At 44.4% G+C, this 19,291-nt stretch overlaps 1 protein-coding gene across 8 annotated transcripts in view; it reads right to left on the bottom strand.

Moving 5' to 3' along the window:
• The window catches only part of SETBP1 (SET binding protein 1), a 354,347-nt gene that overhangs the window by 176,770 nt on the left and 158,286 nt on the right, over positions 1-19,291 (bottom strand). Inside the window, exon 1 of one of the 8 annotated variants that reach the window (XM_079109082.1) lies at positions 2,356-3,048. The exons of the other annotated variants lie outside the window; for them this stretch is intronic. The gene's annotated coding sequence lies outside the window, so the exon portion shown is untranslated. Of the gene's footprint in view, positions 1-2,355; positions 3,049-19,291 lie in introns of those variants that run through there. 8 annotated transcript variants of the gene reach the window in all.

The raw sequence follows: 19,291 nt of genomic DNA, 5'->3' as shown, positions 1-19,291 counted from the left end.
TTTGTGTGATTTTTCTTTTTCAATCTTCACAATTCCTTCATGAGACAGAAAGTACCTCCACTTTATGGATGGTGATAACTAAGACTCAGCAAATTAAGTAACATTTGCCAGGTCGCATGTCAGTATGTGCGTTTGGCATTTAAATTCCAAACTACATTTTCCTGAAGTTGAGGCTTTTTCTTCTATAAGATGACTCTGAATGATAGCACATCAGAGACCATTTGTTGAGGGGATGTGGCACAGGAAAAAGGCTGAGTGCCAGCGTGTTGGTCAAATGAGCCACAGGCAGTAACATGAAGCTTGTTTTCTGGTGAATGACCCTTAACTATCCTTTCCTCCAGACACTCTTACTCAATTGGTGATGATCATCCACTCTTCTGAATTTTTATCGGTACAATTTAAGCCTCTAATCTGAGCTGGGCAAGTGGGAGGAGGGCCAAAATGCTGGGTGGGGCTGGGTATGGGCAAGGGAGTAACCTTGGCAAGGACACACACAGCATCGTGTGTTTGCACACAGGAACCAGAGCCCAAATCCTCCAAGCCCTGAGAAGGGTAGCTAGCAGAGACCCTTTCAGCACATCCAAAGGGCTCACCAGGTAAGCAGGAGGCATGAGATCAAAACGTACAGTTCCTTATAGTCCTGAGATCCTGCCACTAAAAATAAACCACAAGTGTGTTCAAGGCATCTCAAAACATGCACTATTTCCTCATATCAGTGGTTTGGTGATTGAGAAAAGACCAGATCCATGTGCTTGATAGGAACTAGAGATTTACAGTCTTTGGTTATGATTCATTGTGTGTCTAACTCGACAAAGTCAAGGTTTATCCCACTCTCCCTGGAAACGGTAGATCCTCTTTTTCCTTCTCTCAGAAAGGTGTCAGATGTGTGCAGTTTCGTTCTTAATTTTTGAAACCTCAGTTCTGTGCTCTTGCATGTATCTTTTTTTTTTTTTTTTTGCTTTATTCAGCTAAAAAAGAATATGCCCCCAAAGACCATTTCTAACCAGAATACAGTTGGCACATTATCTTCTAGACATACACTTAGTCACTAAATAACCTGTTGGTCAAATGACTTAAAAGAAAAGTGGAGAATATTGTCAACCCCGAGGTGAGGGCGAGAATGAGTAAATTGCTGAGTGTGGAGAACAGAAGTGTGAGAGGCAGCTTAAGGCCTCCTTCAAGTCGACAAAAGGAAATGGCACTCAGCACCAGGCGCGCTTCCTGCGTGAAGGAGGCACTCCAATATTTGAATGAATTAATCAGCTCCCATGATGTCAGCAAGCACTTCTCTACCCGCTGCCGGTTTTAGGAGAGAATACTGGCTTATACTTCAGTGTGTAGAAGTCGGAGGTTAAATTTAAGCAAGAACTATATGCAAGTGAAAGAAGCTGAACAGTGAACAAATCCACCACAGGCCAGAGAGAGGGCTCTCCCTTTCCCACAGATCAGACAAGGGATGGGATGAATGGGCCCATTCGCAGCTCAGCTGTGCTGGTTCCTGAGGCTGAGTAGGAGGTGCAGGGAAGTGGCACCAGGGATGGTAAGCAAGTAACTTCTAAAACTCCTGAATTCCCTTATCTTGGACATTCTGATTCTTTCCCCTTTTTTTTTTTTTTTTTTTTTTTGTTGTTGTTGTTGTTTTTTGTTTTGTTTTGTTTTGCAGTGCTGATAATGGAACCCAAAGTCTTGCACTTGCTGAGCAAAGGGCTCTGCCACTGAATGACATCTCCATTCTCTCACCTTGCAGATTCTGAATATGTCATTCATAGTCTAGTGGGCATTGACAGTGGTTGCTGACCCGCAAGCAGCCAAAGGCAAGCCTTGTCACCTGCCTTCTGTGTGGCCCTGAGAATAATATGCAAAAGCCTGTCTTTCCTCACCATCCAGCCACAACTCCCTGCTTGCCAGGCTCAAACCAAACTGTCACCAAATGCAAGTTCTTGGGCAGGACACAGCCCCTGTACTGTGAGCATTCCCCAAAGCAGGTGATTTCTTAGAAGACCACACGTTCTGTAGCCAGGAAAGGTGCTCAGGTTTCAATTAGAAGCATAGGACAAATGTTTCAAAAATCACGTTTCAAAATCACAGACGACCTAAATCTGGACAGTTCAGTGCCAGGGCCTGAAAAAGGCAGCTGTGAGTCTCTGAGGAGGAAGAAGATATTGTGTCCCCAGGGGACTCAGCAGTCACTTCTGCTGGGAACTGGGGTGAGAGAATGTGGTTCCAACAAGGGGCCTGCCCTGGGTCCCCCTCCTTCCCTTCACCCAGAGTGACTCTCCTTTTCCCTGTCTGTTGAATGCAACTTCATTTGAAGGCAAATGCTTTATAACAAAAGCAAGTTTTTAAAACTCTTACTTTGTAGAAAAAGAAGCTAAGGGACCTTTCCAAGATCACATTGCTAGTTCACAAAAGCCTGCATGACTCTCTCAATCCCCAGGCCCTCTGTGGAAGGGTCCTCTGGTGATCATCTTGTCAAGTTCCACTCCAGACAGATACTGCCTTTATCCTGAAGGTAGGGTGGAAATGCTCGGAAATTCAGGGGAAACTGAGGCAGGCAAGAAAAGACAAGCCTGTTCTTCACCAAAGCCATTGCCTTCAAAAGCCCAGAACAAGACCCTTCCTCACCATCAATCGCTCTGACTCCCTATCCCATCCAGTCCCACTGGGAAGCAGTTCACTGCCACTGGTTGCCTAGCTGTGTGGGGAGGGATGACAGGCAGACAGAAAGCAGGAGGAAAATGAAATCCACCATGGCTCTAGGGACTTCAATCAGTCTGCAGCGAATGAAAAGGATCCTGCCATTCCCAGGGTGCCTACAGTTGGTGCCCCTCCCAGCTAGAGGGCCCAGGGGAGAGAAGGGCAGACAGAATTACATTTAAAAGGCAAAGGAAGGAGAAAATTCTTTCATCTCCCTGGTAGAGCAGGGCAGTGTTCCCAGGGCCCTGCTCAGACCAATCTCATTCTTGACACGTCTTACTACTCTCTGGAGCAGCCCACGTTCAAATATTAGGAGAACGACCCTGCCTTCTGTTTTTGAAGAGTTACAGTTTCTCTCATGGTATAAATTCAGTTGTTTTTTTTTTTTTGTTTTTGTTTTTGTTTTTTGTTTTTGTTTTTTGTCTATCCATGCTCAAGGGAGGGCTACAGGAAGATGAAGGAATGAATGAGACTTAAGGATGTGAGAAGAGAAATCTCTTCACTTTCCAAGCAGAGACATCTTGTTCTCCTATTCTCCTCTGGTCTCCAAATGGGATTCTCCCTTTGCTTCCCTCACCAAAAATCTCCCACAGTACAGTTCCAGAAACCCCATGACCATCATGAGCCTAGGACAGTCTATTCAAATAGCCACCCTCCTGCTTGCAACTCCATAGCTTCTAAAGTTTCCTCCATAGGAGAGGAGGGATCTGTGCCATGTTCCTTCCTCTCTTGTTCTCTTGTTCCCAGGGAAGTCCTTACCCTCTGCTGGCCTTTTATCAAAAATATGCACACCATAATAGGGTAGGACCTAAGAGATCTTCAGCTGTCCTTCAGGCTGACCCAGGACACTTGCAACTGGGAAGGGAGTCATAGACACAAAAACGGGGGAAGGACAGAGGTCATGCTGGACATCTGGCTGGGAGAACCACAGACTTGCTGACACACGACTGGAGAAACAGTAGTCTGGTGGCTTAGGGAATCCACCAGGTCATCTGTTCTTCCTAGATAGTTCATCTCTTGTGAGTTACAGAAAGAGATGCTGGTATGGGAATGGATGGGTGGATGCTGGATATGTGCATAGGCAGGTAGGGAGGAAGATAAAGGAAGAAAAATGGTTCTGAAGAGAACAAATGAACCACATTCAAATTGGCCTTCAAAGATACCATCTTTTTATTAAATGAGCCTTCTACCTCACCTTCTCTCTTCTCTATCTGTCCTCCTTTCCCTTTCCTGCTCTGTGGGAAAGGTTCTTTTATTTCTTCTTTATTTGGGGAAGTGCCACTTGTTTCTTATTTTGGCTACAGGAGAGAAGCTGACTCCATCCTGCTCCAAACCCTCAACCCATGGAGCAGCTTATATAGAAGGCATGCCCCAGGAAGCCAACACAAGCACCCATGAGTATGAGTGTTTGAGGGTGCTAAAGTTTTAACTAGACTCACTCTAGAGGAAACTGAGGACCCGAAAGATTAAGTAATTTATACAATGGAAAGTTCACAGAAATGAATCCAACCACATGGATATAACCAAAAGGACATTTTAGATGTCAAGATTGCTGGAGACTGAGGGATTATGAAGGGTAGAAAGAATTACAAGAATATCTGGTGTCAAGACAGAAGCAACGGTCTCTGGACCACAGAAGGAAACAGGACATTGGAATAGGAGGTGAAATGGAACCAGCAGGCTGCTACTCATCATAAGATGATAAATGGAACATGGTCACACAAAAGAGCCCTAGACTCTGAGAGGGAGAAAACTGTGTTCTACCCCTGGTTCTGCCGCAGCTCACTATGGCATATATTAAGGGATCAAATGATCCCTTAAAATAACCCAATCAGGTCTCTTTTGCCACCTGTTGAATGAACTCTGTGCTTTCTCTCTCTCATCCCATCCTTTCAGCATCTCAAAAGTGTCCCTTTCATGTCAGGTATAAAATAGAGATGGAGGGAGCACTATCTAGTTTCCTTTTCCCCCCTCTCTTCCACCAGCTCTTCCTCCAAAATATATTCCTCTATGAGTTTGTCTACACATTCTGGAAGTAAGACTCTCTGAAGACTCACAGTTGAGGACAATGAGATAGTTCTGCACTGTGGCTCCGATATTGGTTTACAAATAGGAATTTGAACAGCCTCCAGTGAAGCAGAAGTCAAATCCACCTGTGAGCTGAAGGTAAACAATCTTCCCATTCAAAGGGCCTTAGTTCTAACTGTCAAGGCATTTGGGGTACATAATACAGAGGCCAAGGACCTGACTTCCCACTAGCCTAGGAAGAGAGTCACACACCTGATGCTGCCATTTTGCTAAATCCTTTTACTCTTATGGAATTTTAAAAGTTAAACCTGAAACCACTGATAGCTCCAGCATTAACTTCAGACTCCCTTCCCAAAGAGTCATAAGGATGACTCATAGGAACTTTGTGTATAACTCCAAGCAAGCCTGGTCTTGATTGTATCTATTTGTCTTTTATTGTTTTTTGAATTATGGGGTTCTAAAATTTACAGGTGAGATCTGTAACAAATTTCCCCAGAGATGGAGCCAAAAGAGGTTTCACCTTTTTTATTTTTAAAGTCTTGTGCAATCCTGATATGTTACCCATGCTCCTACAGTGGTGTGTATATTTGGTTAATCTCCAAGGCTTAGCTGCTTCATCTTCTGGGTGAAACTGTCTTTAATCCTCTGCCTTGCCCATGAACTATAACTACCAAGACCTAATGAAAGAAAAGGTCTCTGAATACCCTAATTCAGAACCCACTCAGATAATTATCTTGTTTTGTGTCATTTGAACCTGATGAACCTAAAAAATATGTCCTGCCTTTTTTGAACAGTATACTTCTTTTCAAATGCATTGTTCCTCAGACCTAGAAAACTGGACTCCACACCAGGCATCTTGTATGCTATTGGGAAAGGGCATTATGGTAAACCCAGTACAAACTGCTGATTTGAATCTTAAAATCACCATTTCATAGGCACTTCAGTAAAATTGGCTTACAAAAGTTAAGTAGTCTTAGAGGTTCATCTCTCATAGGTGGTATAATGGCATTTTGGTCTGCTTTGGTTAACTCATGCTCTTTTATATCATTAATAATACTCCCTGAACTTCCAGCTACTTTTGAAATTATTGTTGGAGTCTTCATCAGGTTTTCCATGATACTTCCAACATTTTGAAATGAACCATGCAGGAGAAACCTATAGAACAGTGATTTTTCCAGCTGTGTCCTAGGGAAACCTGGGAAATTTTGAGATGGGACAGAGGAGTTGAGGAGAGGAGTTCTAGGCACCAATTCCACTTCATCCAGAGCAGCACAACTTTCATGAGGTTTTTTTGTATTGAATTTCTCTGTAAAGATTCACTGGATTTAAAGCTTCATGAAAATGAAATTTTGAAAATGCATATCTTAAGAGACCTCTATATAGGTGAGCAAGTCATTCCCAGTGTGAACAGAGTTTCTCTGAAGAAAGAGAGGCAACCAATTCACACCTTAAAGATGCTACAGTTTTTCTCTTAGAGGAGGGGTTTGGACATGTGTCCAGACCTCTTTCTAAGATTATCACCTGTAATACTTGCTAAGAGTTACTCACGGGAAAGATGCTTTCCTTTTGTTTCTTTACCATTTATGAAGAGAGAGATGTCTGCTCTCTTCATCTGAAGTTCAGCAAAGCAGTATGCTTAAGAAAACACAACTAATGTACCAGGAAAGAAAAGAGCTAAGGAGATGTTGCTTCTCAGGAGCACAATCTGGACTGTAGGTCCTTTCCTTTGAATAATATTAAGAAATCACATTGTAAGCATCTGTGGGCTATTTCTGAAGCCAATAAAGGAGGTCCCCATCATTGAACATATGCCAAGCAAAGTTGAATGCTGGGAGAATATCCACCCTTGTCTCCCTCTTCTCATCAGTTACTGAAATTCTGCTTAGAACTGACCAGATGATCTGCTCACTTGGCTGTGCGACGAGTATCAAAGCTTTCTAATTCAATCCCTTGGTGAATCCCAGGAAATTGATTTACACCCCTAGGTTCACTCAGCAGCAGAGAATGGAAAAGTCAGAGGTGCCTGCTTCAGAGAGTATCTGAGCACTGGAGTCAAAAGCTCTGTTCAGGATAGTCAATTTGGCAGAGAATCTGGGTCCCCTGGGCCAAATCTGGAGCAATTAATCACAATTACTGGTGGTTATCTGTAGGGATAAAGCTAAGCTGGACCCAATGATAGCTGAACCTTGTAGTTGCAGGTAGTCACACTTTTATAAGCTTCAGGTAAAAAGGAAGTGTCTCTTCCAGAAAGCCAACCCTGAACTCCAGGCAATTATGTGAAATACAATAATGATTTTTCAGGACCTGTTTTTGCCTGTTCTTGATATTTCTTCATTCCTCTGAATCTTCACACTATCAGCACAGGATAGTATCATTTTTTCCAGTGTCTGCTTGAACACACTGAGGTTCAAACTAAATAATGTCCCTAGGGTTAGAGAGGCAAAAAGTGGGAGAAATAAAATTGGAGCATAGCTCCAAATCATGGCAAGTCCAATCTTCTATCTTAGCCATCCATGACCCTCTCAAGAATCCCTTAATGGAAAGTTACTATCACCCTACCTGCCACCATGGAGACAGTCTTGACTCCCAAGGACATGGTTACCACATTCAACCAAGTCCTGTGCAACTCGCCATGAAGGCAGGTGTCAGGCTTCCTATCATCCCTGAACAGCCTCAGAGTGTAGGTATCTAGGGTAATATCTACCATCTTGTTCTTCCTGTAAAATTTTTCTGACCTCAAGAGGACTTGATCAAAGGAGCCTCATTTCTCAAACTGGTTGATCAAGGAATCACTAGACTATAGTGTATGTACACTGCTGTGAACATTGCTAATTTTCAAGTGTATCTTCTCTTGCTGAAGTTTACTCTCCTTCCTTATTTCCTTCCTCCTTCCCTTCCTCCATTCTAGCAAACAAGGTCATGCCAAATCTCAGGAACCATCACAGATGCTGGGAATCCCCAAAACCTACCAAATGATTTTCAGGGATCAGCTTACAGCACTAAGTTCTTTCAAGAACCTCATAAAGCAATAGTAAAAGTATACCATCATACAAATGAGAAGACAGAAACTTAGTGGCATTAAATAACTTACTCAAAGTCGCCCAGCATCACACACAGTTCTATCTGAACCTGAAGCCTATGTTCATTCTCAGCTGCTTCACGTGTGTGGCACAATCTAAGTACTGTCATGGGCCATGGCATCCCACCTACGAAAGATCTTTAGGAGATGTGAGCTAAGATAGAAAATAGGTAAGTGTTCATAAAATAAGATTAAGCAATCATGGAAGGGATAACTTCATCCTGAAGAAGACTATTATAATCATATAAGTGGGCACTTTAAACATTGTAGAGAAATGGGAAATCCTAAATAAGCCAGATGTGAAACATGAGACTACATCATCTTCAAATCCTAAATAGCCCAAAAACTACAAGGAACATGAGTAGCAAGGACAATTTTGCTCCTGACAGAAAGAACAAGCTGAATAGCAGAAGGCAGAACCTGTGAGGCCAAAAGACAACCATCTTCATTAAAAAGCATTGAAAAGTGTTTGCAAGCAACAACCTTCACAAGATAAAAACATTAAAAGACATTCTTTGTCTACCAAATACCCTGGCTTAGGGTTTTCATCACAAAGATTACTAAGTATTTTTAAAAAAGTCAGAACAGGTTATTTGCTTGCTTCTTCTAATCAACCAACTGGAATCTGCTTGCTTATATGTTTTGCTATTGGTTAAAATGAAAATCTCTTCGAATTGCTATTTGAAAACTATTTGCACAATTGGTTTGCAATCCCTTCCATAGATAGTCCTTCTCTTGAATCGGAGTCACACATATTTTAAGTGCTGGGGACAGGCTCCTGATCTTCAGGACTGGAAAAACTTTGAGGACTCAGACACCTGGTTATTTCCAAATTGGTTTTTCATCATTGAAGACACCCTGGCAGGGTCCACCACAGCTTCTAAAAATGCTTCCAGGAGGTGTGGCAAACAAAAAGTCCTGGAAAACAGGACTAGATTTCCAGCATGACAACTTTGAAGAAGGCCTGGCTCCTTGGAATATACACACACACTGGTACTTTGTTAAAAACGTGTTCCTCTTGCATTTTGCATGGGACTTCTGGAAGCAGCTGGTCCACCAGAAACTCTTCCTGGCCTGGGTATGTGTGTGTTTGTGTCTCACATCATCCTGCTTCAACCAGCCATAGTTTGCTAAAAATGCAACACTTTCTGTGATTTCACTCTCAAGAATTCTGCGCAGAGGTAGCTAGAAATGAAGGTTTCCTTCTCTTCAAACAACTCAGTCAAATATGGACTAAAATCCCCAAGACTTCTTCCCAATTAACACATTCTTTAACTGTTCTCCCTGAACTCTCATGCGTCTGACTCACAGTGCACCCACTTTTGGACAAATCTAGCTGACTCAGTTGTGTGGTGCCCGTCTACACTTTGCCCACTGAGACAAAGCTCAATGAATGTAACACACAAAGGCACATCAGCAGGACTGAAACTAGCAGTTAACTCATTTTGAGACTCCTTTAGTAATCATAGGCCCAAGTCCTTTATTTATTTATAACCCAAATGAAGAGCCCACCACAGGGACTGGCAGTGTACATTTCTGCAGCCATAGCTGGCAATTCACTGGTAGTATGAACTCGGGCAAGTCACACCTCTGGCTGACCAATACTCCTGCAGAGTTCTTTGTGATCTGATAGCCTCTGAATCTAGGAAAGGCAATGGGTGACCCTGTCACTCACCCGAGGCATTATCAGACTTCATACAAACAATCTATTGCTAAAGGTAGGGATTACCAATAGCCCACAGGTACCTGAGGGCAAAATATCATAGGAAAAATGACAGAGTGGTAAGGATCTTGGCACAACTGAGGAGTTGACAAGGCCAAAGTGTGTCTTTAGACACACCTTGCTCATCTCTCAATGAGTAAGTAAGAGGTCTACTTTTTTTCATTAAGTAGGGGATCTACTTTTTCTTTTCACATCTCTTCCTACTTAAGCCTGGCTTTAGGAAAATATCCACTATCAATCAATTATACCATAATCACTATTCCCAGGATAACTGTTTGCTGTGTTCACTTCTAACTAGGAAAGAAAAACTGGAGTCCCCAGGCCCTTTGGTAAAGAGAAATTCCAGATCTGAGCAAATAACAGGGTGTAAGAGGCCCATAATTTGGAAGGCAGAGGACCATTACTACCTGGGGAGCTCTATTAAGCTGGCTCCGGGAGAGAAGAGGAACAGCACAGTAGAAAAGTCTTACCTAGCCATGTCTACCTACTCACCTGTGCTGTATCTACAGAAGGCATGAGATTATCCAAACGGTCCATTCTCCCCATTCACCTGAGACTTTTCTCAACCCCGTGGGTTGTTAAGCATCCAAGTTCTAAGACACACTAGGTATTTCTATGCAAAATGTAAAAGACTTTGTCAACAGGACTGTTTTCAAATTAAGTATTATCCTCCATAACCTACTGGGTGCCAAAGGGCAAGCATTTGTGATAACCAAGTCATAGGAAACTCTATGCTATTTCAAGGTATAAAGTATATTGTAACAAGAATGGTGAAATATGAGGTTTTTACTTCCTAGAACTAAAAACATCCAAGCAAGGATTCCCTTTTACCAGAGAAAGGGAAAAAACTGTTCTGCATATTTGACAGATGGAGGAAATGAGGCAAATAATCGGTCAGTGACTTGCCCAGGGACATTCTCTTGGCTTTGGAAGTCTTCACGTGGACAGGATTATCCATACCAGCCCCCTCCCCTGCAGGAATCCCCTTCTCCAATTCCTGTAACAGATGGGGACCTAGCTTGAGCGCTTCAGTTCAGTAGTACAGCAATCTTTTTCAGCAAGTTTCACCTGTGTTCAGTTGAAAACTGCCTCATTGAAACTCATCCCCCTAGTTCTGAAGAACAAGAGCTAACTCTCTCCCCCATCCTTATGATCTTCTGGTGAAATAAGAAATGTGAGTCCCATTTTACAGATGAGGAAGCAGACAGACTGAGCAACCCACTCTGTGACACATGTCTGAAGTTAGATCCAGACCCCAAGCTCAGAGGATTTCAGAGTCCTCCTTTCCCTCTGTTCTCCAGTCCTGCCCCTGGGCACACATGATAGCCTGCTAAGTCCTCCTGCCATGGGCCAGCCCCGGATACCTTTGAGGACAGGCACAATCTCTGTACGTCCCCAGGCAGGCTTTCCCAAGTGCTTTCAACTCTTCCTTCCTGAACGTGGTTCCCAGTTTCATAGCTTGCAATAAAAAGCCCCCCTCAAAATGTGGCTTTCAGATCAGACCACATGGCACCAATAGGAGGAGTAGCTGTTACTAACCAGTCATGTGCTGGAAAATCTTTAACAACTGGCTCTTCGAGGGGTGGGGTGAAGAAAGGCTGTAACATGAGGCATTTCCAAGTTCCATAGTGGAAATACTTACATGGCTTCAAGTTACTAAACTGAAGTCACAGATGGAAGAGTTGAGAACCCAAGGGGTTCTTGCTGCTCAGTATGAGCTGGCTACAGCACATCCATGATGTGTTCATGAGCCTTTCTGCTTAACATCACCAACCTGACCTAGATCATTTTGGGGATAATAGGTAGAGTGTGCTGTACCACAGGAACAGATAGAATGGTTGGTATTTAACTTTGTTCCTTTACCTGCCCTCAAAGCCAATGATTCTCTGAACTCTTTTGATATGAGGTCATGGGCAATGTGTCAAGGGAGCTTTGGCCATGATTCTACTATGGCTAGGTTTTAAGTGACCACCTCAGCGAAAGGATAACAACTTGCCACCCTGGGCTTAGGATGAGGTGGGCAGGAGGTAGCTGGAAATATTGGCTCTTCTGTGGAAGTTTTTATTAGAAACAGGGGATTCCCCATTGCTCTTTCAAACTCTTTTGGCCAAACATTAAATACCCCAAGGTCAAATGTATTAGTGGATCCAAGAGCCCAGAGAACTCTTGGCTTTGGTGCTGACTCCCTCTTATCTCCCTTGCCTCCCTAAGTCCTGCAATTTAGCCAAGACAGCTGCTCATTCCCCACCAAACCCTGAGTGCTTCAGTCTGTAAACAAAAATAGACACACCCGGTCATCACTGCTTTCATGGGTCCAACGTGAGAAACTAGATATACTCAGTACATTCTCTAATGAGGGGAAAGAGAAGCTGGTAGATGATTAGGCGGCAAAAGGACAGTGTTGAGCTGGTCCCTGAAGAATCGCAGTGGGTACCAAAAGTCACCTGGGAGAAGCATTTGCCTGTCTGCACTCCAGCTTCCTTATTTCTGCAAGGATGTCCCAAGATCCTGGTTGGCTCACAGGATTGGAGGAAAATAAAACAGGATTGGGGCCATGAATGCGCTTCACACCTGTTAGAGAAATGAAGGCTTTCACTGGGGACTCTATTATCTCTTCCGTCCCTGATGATGACAGTGACCACGGATTCCTCTCTGCAGGGAGCTGTGTCCCCCTGGCTCCGCACCCTGCCCCACGTGGGATGTGGAGGGAGCGAGCTGCGTTCCTACAGCAGGGGTGCAGAACAAGGCTGAGCCACGGGCCAAGCGTGCAGCATGCCGTTGGCTACGGGGGCATCTCAAAGGAGACTGGGAGGGCTAGAGTTGTGTTCAGGGCCCATGTGTGTTGCCTCCATTTCCCCTTTGTCTCTGAGCAGTGCCCACCACCCCAAGGGACCCCTGCAGGAGGATGGAAGCGGGTGGGGCAGGCTTGATGGCTGCGGCCCCCTGGCCTGTGCCTGTGCATCTCATTATTGAGCCAGCCTGAATCAAAGCAGCCCTGCGCAGCTGCTGTCCTGTTTAATCCATTCGTAATCAAAAGTGATTAGCATGGATGCCTGGGCGCTGAGGTTATTGTGTGTGTGATCAAAGCCGAGGCTCCTGCCCGCTTCCCAGAATGGCCTGCACCTGGGAGGGCATGGAAGGCCATGAACCTGGGGCATGGTGTGGGCAATCGCTGGCAGTTGGAAGGAGGGTGGGCTCCCTGAGTGTGCCCAGGCACAGCAAGCATAGCTTTGCCTGCATGAGGCTCAGAAGCTTGGGGGAGGACTCTGAGGAAGACACGCCCGGTTTCCCTTCAGAGGCTGACATTCCAAGCACAAGGAATGGAGCATGTGGCAGGAGCGGTGGGCTGTGGACAGGCAGGACTCTGTGCAACACACAGAAGGTTCTTAAACTCTCTACTCTCATGGAAGAGGACATGGGGACTCAGAAGAATCACAGCATATGCCTGGCAGATACTTGTGTATGTGGAAAGAAGGAAGGAGGGAGGGAGGGAGGGAGGAAGAGGCCGCGCAGGAGGAAGATGTGAGGGAAGGTGACTGAGTGAAGCACAGGGGGCCCAGAGTCCATTCAGGCTAACATTGACAGAAGAAAGACCACCACTGCTAAAGAAGCAAAGGTGGCCAGAAGAGCTGGAGTCAGGATGTGCTGGGGCCTCTGACAGTTTATATATTCCATCCCACACTCCAGCTCCAGCAACTTTCTGAGCCTCAACTCCCTAAAACAGCAAGATCCCAGTCTAGACCGCACCCTCTATGATTCTGCCTGAGTAAAGCTTGACGCGACACTTTTCTCTGCCACTCCAGATTACGAACATTTCGATGATCCAAATGAAGACTCAACATTTCCGGAAGCATTCCCAGAGGATCCACCTCTGAATAGTTCTACCATGTTCTACCTATGCCACTCATTTGATGGTGGGCGTGCATTTTCCTTCAGACAGCTCTTGGGATCACAGGGTAAGGCGTTTAACTCTGGGATGATGACGACATTAATAACTTGAGCACATGAGCCCTGCCCCATCAGTCAGTTGTTGCCATGTACACTTCAGGACATCTCCCACCTGCCCTGGGACTCGGAGCTCTTTGAGGGCTTGTGCTAGAATTTTGCGGGTTTGCACCTGTCTCTAGGACCAATCACACTGCTCACACGTACTATAACAAATGTCTGCTGATGATGAATGAAAAACACAGACTTTGGAATGATCATACTCTGAATTAATCTTCTTTAAAATTTTTTTTTTAGTTGTAGATGGACATAATACCTTTCTTTTATTTATTTATTTTTTAAATGTGGTGTTGAGGATGGAGCCCAGTGCCTCACATATGCTAGGTGAACACTCTACCACTTAGCCACCACCCCAGCCTGACTGAATTAATCTTGACATGGTCAGTTAGGCTTTCCAGGACAATGTTGGGTGTGTCTGGCTTCCTTAATTGACAGCAGATTCTAATAACCCCCATAAAGAAGAGTCATTTTTGGCTTGTCTGCATTTTCTAGACACCTATCGGTTTCTAGGTTGTGAATTCCTTGAGATGTCATGTTTATGAGAGGGTTTTCACTAGTAAATTAAGGATAAAGGAACATCTCAGATCCAGTCTTCAGATAACATTGTGGGGTCCTTAACACCAGTAAAGATACAGTTTTGGAAATGAGAGTCAAATGGGAAGATTTGGGGGCGGGTTAGAAACATTTGCAATAGTACATGACACTAACAGCTAATCTTTCTGACTTCTGTGTGATGCTGAAAGATAATTAAGGATACCAAAGGTATAAATAATAAATATTACCTAATACTGAACGGGTCACTTCTGGCAATGACGAACTTTAATAAGTGCACGTGTGTGGTTGTTTTTTACCTGTCTCACTTATGTCTTGCAGAATCTTTCTGGGTAGCGCAGCAATCACGTCTCGAAGGTCAAGGATCTGAGGATCAGTGAGTGCAGCTGTTTGCTAGAGGCCATGCAGTCAGGACATGATGAAGGACTGAACTTCTGTCTCTCTGATCCTGGAGGATGTTTCCTCTTCCTTGTGACCTTCTTCTCCTCCAGCTCCTCCCCACATCAGAGGCCTTAACTGGGGTCGGCGGTCCTGCAGCCCATGCAGGCACCAAGCCATTGCACCCACCTCAGTTCCTGCTCACTCACACTTGAGTGCCCTGCCAAACATTGAGCCACCTCTGACTCAGAATACCTAAAGGAACATCAGAGCCCTTTCAAATTGAATCCTCTCATTTTACAGATTAGTGCACTGAAGTTCGAGAAGGTTAATCACCTGCTCAAGACCACAACGCTCGTTCGTGGTAGGCCCAGGCCTAAAGCTCCCATCTCTGATTCCAGTTCAGTACCATTATTATTGAATTGTGGGATCTGAGCAGAACAGAGGCTGTGAAGTAGGGGGACCCTACCTAAAATGCTCAGAGGAGTTTTACCAATATGTTGCCAAGAGAGGCACAAAGGCCCCATGCTGTTTCCTCCTAGCACCAGACCCTGGTGACTGCAGCACAGGCATCCATTCAGCCAGGACATGGCGCAACCCGTGGCCTTTCAAAGCTGCTATAGCACCAGGGACTTGCAATGAATATAAGAGATGGGGGAGAGCAGGTGGAGATTTTCTTCCCTGATTTTTGAGAGTCCACAATTTCAGCTTAATTTGTAATAGATAGTGAGCGTACAGAAACTGACAACAGGGCCATCAGCGATTCTGTTAGTAACACTTGAGGCCACAGCACTTCAATATGACTAGAGCCAGCTGTCCAATGCACAGAACGACCTTTGGCCCCATCCTTGGAGAAATGTAATTCTCTTCATGCCTCTTTCTGTCCACAGGGAGTTAGAAACCAGAGCTGCCAGAATAATCAGAAGGCTTCCTAATGACAACGCTCAAACAAGCGGAGATTACGCATTGTCAGAAATGTAATCTGCAACTCTCCTCATCTGTTTCATTGTGTTTGCATTTTTAAAACCACCTCTCCAGGAAGAAACGAGATACTTGGAGGCCCTCCCTGTACTTACACCTAGAAATGCATTTATCTTCTTCATCTAAAAGACCAGGGGAACATTTAGAATATGGTGAGTTCAGAGACTTTCTAGTATTGTGGATTCTAGTCCGTGATGTATGTCTACGTGTCTCCTCTAGAGACATATAACCAAACAGGGATTAACTCTGTCCTCTTATAAAGCAAAGACAGCTTCCCTGCATGCTACTCCCATCTTCGCTGACATCTCCTGAGAGGGCACAGACACATGTGTGCTGACCTGCTCTTCTAATCCATTCCTTCAAAACTGCCTAGTGACTTTCCATCATTTAAAATGATGTTTGCAATCCTTACCAGGGGTGTCAAGGCCTCCAGGACCTGGCTGGGCCCTGCCTATCTCCACACTGATTCTCCGTGCCCATGGATCACAGACTTACTGGGCTCCAGTTACTATGGCCTTTTTGATGTCCTTAGTTACTTGTACTAAAGAACCCCCTGCCCCTACACACACACACACCCCACAGAGGTTTTCATTTAATTTAGCTAGGGTAGGGTCCAACCCTAGAGAACTTTAAAGTGTTGCCAGAGGTGAACAATAGGGCTTCTGCACTTGCTATTCTCTCTCCCTGGAATGCTCTTTCCTGGGATGCCTGCTTGCCCGCTCCTGATTTTATGTGGTTCATGATATGTATCAGAAAGGCCTCCCCAGGATAGACTCTTCAGATTGGCATGTCTTCCTCTCCTCCATCACTCTCCACCTTCTCCTCCTGGTTTATCTCTCTTTGTAGCATCATTTCTATCTAGCATTTTATTATGTGTCTGTTAGCTCATTACTGTCCATTAACTCTCCTGAGCATTGTCCCACCCCACTTCAGTGCAAACCCTGAATTGCAGGGACTTGTCCTGTGTTATGTACAGCTCTATTTCAACACTGACACACTGCAGGGACCCGGAAAGGAACTGTTGAACAAAGCAAGGCATGAGTATCTATTCACTCCCCCAGAAGGGCTCTGCTTTGTGTCCCAGGCACTGGAGATGAGTTTCCATCGAGCCATTTCCACTTCCTTACACAATTGCGAGTCAAGTTTGGACATTTATATGATGACCCTGAGTGTTCTTTCTTGCTGATCCTGCAATCCTTAGCCCATTCCTGAAGGCACAGAGCAGAGGACAGAGATGCTAATATGAGAAATGGCCATCCAGTCACCATACAGAACTGTGTAAGGCATGAGGAAGGCGCAGGGCTTGGGTGGTCTCTTCCTGGGACTGGCTTCTTTGAAACAGGAGACTTGGAAAGTAGAAAAGTAGACTCTACAGACAGGATGGGCATCCTAATCATACTAGGGTTTGTGAGAATCTTCTGAAGTCTCACAAAACTGACCTTGGTCATTCAACAAATGACTTCCTGCACACTCACTGTTTAAGCAATGAGGATGTCCTGCGCAGAATACGTCCTCTTTTCTAGCCCAGGTTGTTCAAACCCTGGTTATGTCTAATCACTTAAGACTTTTCAAAAATGTGTAAGAGTCAGATATTTCAATCCACAGGTTCAGAACAGAGCTGGACATATATTTATGATTCCACTTGTAGAAAATGTCCAGAACGGACATATCTCTAGAGACAGAAAGTAGCTTAATGGTATTCTAGGGCTGGGGAGACAAGAAATAGGGCAAGACTGCTAAGGGGTATGGGTTTCCTTTGAGGGTTGCAATCTTTATAGAATTAGTGTCATTACAGAACTTGCAATATATTTAAAAATCATAAAATTAACATTCTTGAAGAATAAATTTTATAGTATATGAACTGTATCTGAAAAATGATGCTATGGGAGAATGATCATTAAACATAGAACTGGGCTTGGCAGGGTGGCCCATGCCTGTAACTGCAGTGACTCCAGAGGCTGAGGCAGGAGGATCACAAGTTCAAAGCCAGCCTTAGCATCTTAGTGAGGCCCTAAGCAATTCCATGAGACCCTGTTCCAAAATTTAAAAAAGGATAAAATAAAATAAAAAGAACTGGGGATATATTTATCTCAGTGGTAGAGTGCCCCTGGGTTCAATCTCAGTAACAAAACAATAAATAAATAAAATAATGAAGAAGAACTGGGCATCTAGAGCTTTTAAAAAATTGAAATTAATTAATTAAAAAATAAAGAAATGAATAAATAAATAAATGCCCATAGGTGGTTGTGAAGTGTAGCCAGGCTGAGAATCAGTGGACTTACCCACTAAATCAGCTTCTGGCCTCTCTTCTGGGTGGGACTGAGGTGGATTTAGGGTAAAGTCCTAGGCAGCAGATAAGAATGTGGCTGAGGCAAGAGGATCCCAAGTTTAAAGCCAGACTCAGCAAAAGCGAGACCCTGTCTTGAAACAAATACAAAATCGGGCTGGGGAATCTGGCTCAAGGGTCATGTGCCCTTGAGTTCAATCCCCAGTAACAAAAAAAAAAAAAAAAAAAATGGCCCCTGTAAATTTTAAAAATTAAAAATGAGGAAATGAGGATCCTGAGTTTCTGGGCCCATGTTCTGACACCACCAGGTGTCCTCTGCGAGGAACTGGAGTGGAAGAAGAGTGAAATGCAGGCACAGTTTAACATGTTCTCTTCTCCTTTCCCCTTGGAAGAAGTACTACTGCCAACAATACACGTTGCAACCTAAAGGTCTCCTCTGAATTCCTCTATTTCCTCCCACCCCTACCAAGCTAGGTTCCCTCTTGATTGTAAAGAGTAATTAATTAGAACTGGGCTCACTGGAGAATTTAGACATGAGACAGCAGTGGTTGGGGGGCTGGTTTTGCCCAGAATAAACTTGGAAAGAACACTGAGCCAGTTGTACATGGAGAAGGTCCCCAGAGCTGTGGGACAGAGCACCATGCTTGGGGCAGTGCAGGATGTGCAGAAATGAGCCCTCACTCTGGGGGCTTAAGGCCCTGGAGACACCAGAAGCAGTCTTTCTCCTCCAAACTCACTGCGAAACCAGTAGAGAAATGAATCACCCAGAGATCAGAGACTGCTGAAGGGCATCAAGCAGTGTAACCTGGGACTTCAAATGGGAATTCAGCTCCCTAGCACCACATGGGTTAATGAGATGAAATGTGCAGCTTCCTAGTTCCTGGAAAGTTCTGCATGACTACCAGGCAGCTCAGAAGGGCCAAGGGTAATGAGGAGAGTATGAGTAGGCTGGATGATTGCCTGAGACTCCTGGAGATGGCCTGGCCTTGGGAAGAACCATGGCCCAGAGGGTCATGTGGGTGTGGACACCAATTTAGTAAGAAGAAGCCCCACCCACTCCAATAGCCACATTCTTCCAAAGCTTTCCTGTTCTAAGTTTTAAAGAAAATGGAATATTTGTCTCTAATCACTACAAGTGAACATTCTAGCCATTGCCTTGTAGAAAGAGAGAACAGCCAAGTGTACCTCTTCTAGGCAACTCAGAAAGTAAAAGCTTTCCCTTGCATGATCAAAACCTACCTGTCACTGATTGCCATCAAGACCCTTCTCTCCACAAAGCCAATTTCTTTCCTGACCCCAGGTATGGGTGTGACTATTACATCATATCTGAAAGCAAATTTTTCCTAGGCTGTGTCTACCAGCCCTGGACCAACCTTAGCTCTCTTCCTAGACTGAAGCAGGAAACTCCTGTGTGTCTTTTAAAGCCATCCTGATCATCAACACCTTCCAGCAATCTTCTCCTGCAAAGCTAGAAACTTCAATTACTGAGAACAATTACAGAGACACTTAGCATATGCTGCCTTGCTGAGTTGTCCAACAGATATGTGTTTTTTAACTTGCC

This window comes from Sciurus vulgaris (genome assembly GCF_902686455.1).
Source record: "Sciurus vulgaris genome assembly, chromosome: 13".
Classification (NCBI taxonomy): Eukaryota; Metazoa; Chordata; class Mammalia; order Rodentia; family Sciuridae; genus Sciurus; species Sciurus vulgaris.
The sequence above is the reverse complement of the archived record's forward strand: the minus strand, read 5'-3'. Positions and strand labels throughout refer to the sequence as shown.